The sequence below is a fragment of the Staurois parvus genome, unplaced genomic scaffold (assembly GCF_062004578.1).
Source record: "Staurois parvus isolate SC_StPar_1 unplaced genomic scaffold, SC_StPar_1.0 ptg001154l, whole genome shotgun sequence".
NCBI lineage: Eukaryota > Metazoa > Chordata > Amphibia > Anura > Ranidae > Staurois > Staurois parvus.
Genome location: NW_028318950.1, coordinates 839,989 through 848,426, shown reverse-complemented (window position 1 = coordinate 848,426; position 8,438 = coordinate 839,989).

Below are 8,438 nucleotides of genomic sequence, written 5' to 3'. Positions count from 1 at the left end.
TGTCACCTGAACTCCGCATGGAGGTTAAATATCACTTTAATATTTGTTACCATATGTTGATTAAAGTATATGCAAATCCAAGCAATAAAATCATTAACATAAACCCTGGGGATCCTGCCACGAAGGACCCGTTCGGTCACTTCCTGTGTAGGGTGACAAGGCTCTCTTCCTAACTCCTAATTGGTCTCCTGTGTTGTCACCCTGTCACATGCACACCCCATGGAGGTTTAACATCACTTTAATATTTGTTACAATATGTTGATGAAAGTATATGTAAATCCAAGCAATAAAATCCTTAACTTAAACCCTGCCATGAAGACTCCTGTTTGGTCACTTCCTGTATAGGGTGACAATGCTTTGTTCCTGTCTCCTAATTGGTCTCCTGTGTTGTCACCCTGTCACCTGCACACCCCATGGAGGTTTAATATCACTTTAAAATTTGTTACAATATGTTGATGAAAGTATATGTAACTCTAAGCAATAAAATCCTTAACATAAACCCTGGGGATCCTGCCATGAAGACCCCTGTTAGGTCACTTCCTGTATACCGTGACAACGCTCTCTCCCTAACTCCGACTTGGTCTCCTGTGTTGTAACCATGTCAACTGCAAGCCCCATGGATGGTTAATATATTAAAGTATATGCAAATCTAATCACTAAAATAATTAACATAAACACTGGGGATCCTATGACGCAGGCCCCTGTTCAGTCACTTCCTGTATAGGGTGACAACGCTTTGTCCCTGTCTCCTAATTGGTCTCCTGTGTTGTCACCCTGTCACCTGCATGCCCCATGGATGGTTTAATATCTCCCTAATATTTATTACAATATGTTGATTAATGTATATGCAAATTCAATAGAAAAAATCATTAATCTAAACCCTGGGGATCCTGCCATGAAGACCCCTGTTTGGTCACTTCCTGTATAGGGTGATAACGCTTTGTTCCTGTCTCCTAGTTGGTCTCCTGTGTTGTCACCCTGTCATCTGCAAGCCCCATGGATGGTTATTATCTCTTTAATATTTGCTACAAAATATTAAAGTATATGCAAATTTAATCACTAAAATAATTAATATAAACACTGGGGATCCTATGACGAAGGCCCCTGTTCAGTCACTTCCTGTATAGGGTGACAACGCTTTGCCCCTGTCTCCTAATTGGTCTCCTGTGTTGTCACCCTGTCACCTGCATGCCCCATGGATTATTATTATACAGTATTTATATAGCGCCAAAAATGGTTTAATATCTCTCTAATATTTATTACAATATGTTGATTAACGTATATGCAAATTCAGTAGCAAAAATCATTAATCTAAACCCTGGGGATCCTGCTATGAAGACCCCTGTTCGTTCACTTCCTGTATAGGGTGACAACGCTTTGTTCCTGTCTCCTAATTGGTCTCCTGTGTTGTCACCCTGTCACCTGCACTCCCCATGGAGGTTTAATATCACTTTAATATCACGTTAATGCCATACATCCATCGCTGTAACCAGAAAGTGACTACAAAAAGGCCGTTGTCTCCAATGCACATTACTTTGGCCAACTAAATCTCATTCGGTTAGGCTTTACATCTACTTTAATATTTATGTTGTGCTGTAAATTAGTAGAACCGCAAAACTTCCATTGCTTAGAAAAAAAAAAACCTGCTAGACTTTACTTTTCTTCGTCCAACTTTTTTTGAGTCCCGTCTAATTTAGAAATCTTGGAATGGGAAGGGGGCTCTGGGTATATCGGCATTTGATGTACGGCTTTTATAGCTGCTGCAGATGGAATTGCTATTCTAGCGCCATCTTGGTCAGACACGTCTGGCTGTGTAGCGGAGGGTTAACTGATAATACGTGTCACCGGCCGAACCGGAGCGGGCACCACGACGCAAGTCACAAAGGTCCCTTTCACAAAGAGAGCCGTGCTCTGAAGATTTTAGCGAGCCGGTCTTAAACCGATCTATTTCACGGCGTCGCGTATGAAACGCGCTCGTAAAACCTTCCACCTGCGCTGGGAAACTCATCACCTAGCCGCGGCGTACAGTGGCCCCGTTATTCATTCCCCATATTTACACGGAGTGCCGTCGCAGACAAGGATTTAACTTTGGCTGCTCCGAAGGTCTGTCCTCTCGTGGCATTGACTTTAGATGTGTTTGCACTTCCGCCCTCTTTCCTACCAGGTGTGAAGGAATAGAGATTCCGTTTGTCGCGGTCAGACGGCCATTTTTCAACTGGCGGTTTCGTAAAAAAACAAAACAAAACAAAGCATTCAAGCAGCTAAAGCGGCTGTTGCAGATACTGCCTGGGTCCTCCGCGCTTCAAAGATGTCCATAGGCTTTTGGTGGCATCAAAGTGGCTCCTTTCCCTACGCAAGTCTATGGAAATGCAAAAGTATCAAGCAGCAGGTCAAATACGGGTCAGAAGCAGGTCAATGACAGATCAAATGCACCTGATAAGTCCTCATGCACTCTGGGCATTTGGTAGCATTAACTGTATAAAGTCACGTTAAAACCGCTATTTTTTCCGCATTTTTTAGCATTTGACATTAGTATTTAGGTGTTTCATGCAAAATAAACACAACATTTTGGCAAAATAAAGAAAAACACTCAAAAACGCTGGTTTGCCGTGTTTTACTGCATTTAGCAGCATTAGAGCGTTTTTACAGCTATAAACCCACTAGTTCTGGGGTTTTTTTCCAGCCAAAATATGCCCCTACCAAGAAACGCTGATTAAAGACTATGTGCCCACATGGAAGAAAAATATATTTTAAATATATTTTAAAAATATTCTTCTCAAATATATTGACATATATTTGAAGTACTACAATTTTGGACGTATTCAATATATATCTATATATCTATATATATATATATATATATATATATATATTTATATTTTTTTTATTTATTTTTAAATATCTTTCATATATTTTGTAATAAAGACACTTTTCAACATACAGTATGTATATATATATATATATATATATATATATATATATATATATACACACATACTGTATGTTGAAATGTGTTTTTATTACAAAATATATGAAAGATATTTTTAAAAATATATATACTTTAAATATATTCTTCAGATTTTTTTTCACATATAAAAAGTCATTTTAACATATTTTTACATATATTTGTAAATGCATTCCAAAAATGTAAATGTGTATTTTTAAGGACATACAGTATATTTGAAATTGTATTTTTAATAATATTTTTATATATTTTGTAATAAAAATTATATATTTATTGAAATATATTTTGAAATACAACGAATATGGCCAAAATTGTAGTATTTCAAATATATGTAAATTTTGGCCGTATTCAATATATTTATTTATATATATATATATATATATATATATATATTTATATATACAGTGGGGCAAAAAAGTATTTAGTCAGCCACCAATTGTGCAAGTTCTCCCACTTAAAAAGATGAGAGAGGCCTGTAATTGGCATCATAGATAGACCTCAACTATGAGAGACAAAATGAGAAAAAAAATCCAGACAATCACATTGGCTGATTTGGAAAGAATTTATTTGCAAATTATGGTGGAAAATAAGTATTTGGTCAATATCAAAAGTTCATCTCAATACTTTGTTATATATCCTTTGTTGGCAATGACAGAGGTCAAACGTTTCCTGTAAGTCTTCACAAGGTTGGCACACACTGTTGCTGGTATGTTGGCCCATTCCTCCATGCAGATCTCCTCTAGAGCAGTGATGTTTTGGGGCTGTCGCTGGGCAACACGGACTTTCAACTCCCTCCAAAGGTTTTCTATGGGGTTGAGATCTGGAGACTGGCTAGGCCACTCCAGGACCTTGAAATGCTTCTTACGACGCCACTCCTTCGTTGCCCGGGCAGTATGTTTGGGATCATTGTCATGTTGGAAGACCCAGCCACGTTTCATCTTCAATGCCCTTGCTGATGGAAGGAGGTTTGCACTCAAAATCTCACGATACATGGCCCCATTCATTCTGTCCTGTACATGGATCAGTCGTCCTGGTACCTTTGCAGAGAAACAGCCCCAAAGCATGATGTTGCCACCCCCATGCTTCACAGTAGGTATGGTGTTGTTTGGATGCAGCTCAGCATTCCCTCTCCTCCAAACATGACGAGTTGTGTTTCTACCAAACAGTTCTATTTTGGTTTCAGCTGACCATATGACATTCTCCCAATCCTCTTCTGGATCATCCAAATGCTCTCTAGCAAACCTCAGACGGGCCCGGAAATGTACTGGCTTAAGCAGGGGGACACGTCTGGCACTGCAGGATCTGAGTCCCATGCGGCGTAGTGTGTTACTGATGGTAGCCTTTGTTACGTTGGTCCCAGCTCTCTGCAGGTCATTCACTAGGTCCCCCCGTGTGGTCCTGGGATTTTTGCTCACCGTTCTTGTGATCATTTTGACCCCACGGGGTGAGATCTTGCGTGGAACCCCAGATCGAGGGAGATTATCAGTGGTCTTGTATGTCTTCCATTTTCTAATTATTGCTCCCACAGTTGATTTGTTCACACCAAGCTGCTTGCCTATTGCAGATTCAGTCTTCCCAGCCTGGTGCAGGTCTACAATTTTGTTTCTGGTGTCCTTCGACAGCTCTTTGGTCTTCACCATAGTGGAGTTTGGAGTGTGACTGTTTGAGGTTGTGGACAGGTGTCTTTTATACTGATAACAAGTTCAAACAGGTGCCATTGATACAGGTAATGAGTGCAGGACAGAGGAGCCTCTTAAAGAAGAAGGTACAGGTCTGTGAGAGCCAGAAATCTTGCTTGTTTGTAGGTGACCAAATACTTATTTTCCACCATAATTTGCAAATAAATTATTTCCAAATCAGCCAATGTGATTGTCTGGATTTTTTTTTCTCATTTTGTCTCTCATAGTTGAGGTTTACCTATGATGCCAATTACAGGCCTCTCTCATCTTTTTAAGTGGGAGAACTTGCACAATTGGAGGCTGACTAAATACTTTTTTGCCCCACTGTAGATATAAGTTGTGTAGCAAGCGCTTACTGTAATGAAAATTTGGTACAAGCCGCTAGAACACCAAAAAAGATAACCAACATAACCTTCCAAGACAATATATAGATAATAAAGGTGCAGCGCTATTAATAGTGAAATATCAACATACACTCAATCTTTAAGAGTACAAAAATAAGGACATTAGATCATATTGTTCATCTAAGATAAATTCGATGTTCAGTCTAATGTCCAAAAACACGAAAGGATGTGATGTGCGAATTCTGCCGGGTCTTCTTTGCCAATAAGGATAAGTGATCCAAAGGTGAACAGGAAATAAATTAAATGCGCACTCACCAGAAGTGCATTTAAAATACGCATGAAAGAAGTTTCCTCTCTCATCAGGTATATCTAGGTCCTCCGCACTCAGGTCAAGCTGCGCTCCCTGGTCCTCACTAGTCATCCATCATGGCCAGGTTCCCTGGTTCCTCAGACACTCATGCACCTCTGGGGTCCCTCCTTAAACTTGATACTGCGAAAGGGTGGCGCTCATAAAGAGCCCAATAAGGGACATCACATAGCGTGATACTGCATAAAAGCACTTTATTCCAGAAGCAACGGTAAAAACATAAGTAAAAGTACTGACCGCAATGATTAAAGAATAGCCACCAGCGGTGGCTTAGATGTCCAGATGCTGTAGCCCACTGACGCGTTTCGTGCTATGCACATCCTCAAAGAGTACAGGGCTTACAGCAGGGACATCTTCTCACTCCTATTTATATTTCAGAATGGCAATCGCGCTTATTGCGCCCGCCATTTTGCCGGCGACCGGCGCATGCGCAGTACGCCGGGCACCATTTTGCCGTGGATCACAATTGCTAGCAATGTTCCCTCTTTTGTCTCATCGCTTGTGTATAGCGGCGCCATTTTATTGGAGAGAAAGGGAGCTCTTACATTGCTCTTTTGGTTCGGCAAAAGGATCCATTTATGGCTAAAAATAGTGGTATATAAAACCACAGGATGATAATCCTTAAAAATACTTAAAATACTGGGCAGCAAGCGACTAAAAAGAAGGGGGGGGGAAAGATACCTTTATAAAAACCTGTATACCCCTATGCAAGGCTATTTATCAACCAACTGCATATATGTAACATGCTATGCCCACCCTTTTACACATATACATAAACTATATTTCATAGTCACGTATAAAATATGTGTACATTTAAAAGGAAAAACTTACTTAGATGAGTATATCATCTTGAAATTAATATATATACCCATGATATGACATCAATATTATGGATGTCTGGTTCTGCGCAAACTGTATGTCAATAAAAACAAAACATGAATAGCAACCATATCAGAACAATGAAATGATTAATAGTATAAAACGTACGTTCACTAAAAATATTGGGGTCAGTAAAAATATATAAGCAATATAAAAATACATGAGAGTACAAAGTCAAATCATGCGTGATAGAAACCTCTTGTAAACATATACACAAAATATTAAGAGTATTAAGAGAGAAAAGCATCTTAATAAATATAGGAATATTCCATAAAATTGCGATGACGAGAAACTTAGAATATAAAATATAAGATGATAATATAGCAAAAAATTCTATCAAAGAAAATCGATATAAATAAAATTCGATGTGAGAGAACATCGAATTTTAAACATCATAGAATATATTTGTAATCCTATAAAATCACTAAATGGCTCCCAAAAAAAGGGGGTTAAAAATCTGTCAATTAGACTTAAAAAATTTATATAATAAATATGTACATCGGAAAAATGTGTTATAAAATTATATTGTAAAATACACAAAACGTACATAAGTGTGTATGAATTGAAAAGTTCTAGCTGTTGTCTATAAAACAATTCAAATCAAATTTGATGTTATGCCCGCTTGGTTGTAAACAACCTAGATCATAGATCCATTTTGATTCTAATTGTGACACTGCTTTCCTTGTTCGATCCTCTCCAGTGTGCATTAACGACCCCTATGCCCATAAATATCAACGAAGATGGATCTTTATTATGGTGGGTCTTATAGTGGAGCGATAAGGAATGTTCTTTATACCCCTTTTTAATATTATTGACGTGCAGAGGACCTAGATGTACCTGATGAGAGAGGAAACTTCTTTCATGCGTATTTTAAACGCACTTCTGGTGAGTGCGCATTTAATTTATTTCCTGTTCACCTTTGGATCACTTATCTTTATTGGCAAAGGAGACCCGGCAGAATTCGCACATCACATCCTTTCGTGTTTTTGGACATTAGACTGAACATCGAATTTATCTTAGATGAACAATATGATCTAATGTCCTTATTTTTATACTCTTAAAGATTGAGTGTATGTTGATATTTCACTATTAATAGCGCTGCACCTTTATTATCTATATATATTTATATATACTGTATGCTGAAATGCATTTTTATTACAAAATATATGAAAAAGATTTTTAAAAATACATTTTAAATATACTATATGTCTTTAAAAAATACATTTAATCTACATTTTTAGAATGCATTTACAAATATATATACAAATGTATGTTAAAATGACTTTTTATATGTAAAAAAAGAATCTGAAGAATATATTTAAAAAATATATTTTTTAAAAATATTTTGTAATATATAAAAAACGCATTTCAACATGCAATATATATATATATATATATATATATATATATATATATATATGTATTGAAATATATTTTTTATTATTATTATTATTTTGATATATATTGAATATGGCCAAAATTGTAGTATTTCAAATGTATGTCAATATATTTGGGAAGAATATTTTAAAATATATTTTTCTTCCATGTGGGTGTGCATGGACACATGCTGGGGAGTTTACTGGCTGTAGAAACAGCAGCTATAAAATCACCCAGTGTGCATGAGGACTAATAATTAATACAACTGATGTCTATACATATACCAGTCAGGACGCCGACGGGGAGGCTATTACAGGCTATAGCAACCTTTTTTTTATTGGAGGATTCAGTTCAGTTTTTTTGTTCAGCCAGCTGGCTTAAGGCTCCATTCACTCATAGGCGTTTAAAATCGCAGGCAGAATCGCAGGCATGATATGAAAGCATACTGTTAAAATGTGAAAACGCACATTAGCATGTTCAGGTGTCATTTATTTCCGGAACCTCTTTGAGAGTGGCACGTCCCGCAATTTTGTTTGCGTGATCGCGTCATGTTTGGCACACAAAAAAAGTGCCGCGATCACAGCAAAAACAGCCCACGCTTGCAGGTTACATTGAAATGAATGGCACCTGAACATGCTAATGCACATTTTAACAGCGCGTTTTTAAATTGCGGGCAGAATCGCGACAATTCCGTCCGCAATTTGAAACACCTATGTGTCAATGGAGCCTAATGAAAAAAAACTGAACCATTATCGCCAGCTTAAGAGAAAAGCTTTCCAATGAGGACACAAACAACAATTAAAAAAAAAACACAGATTTTAAAATTT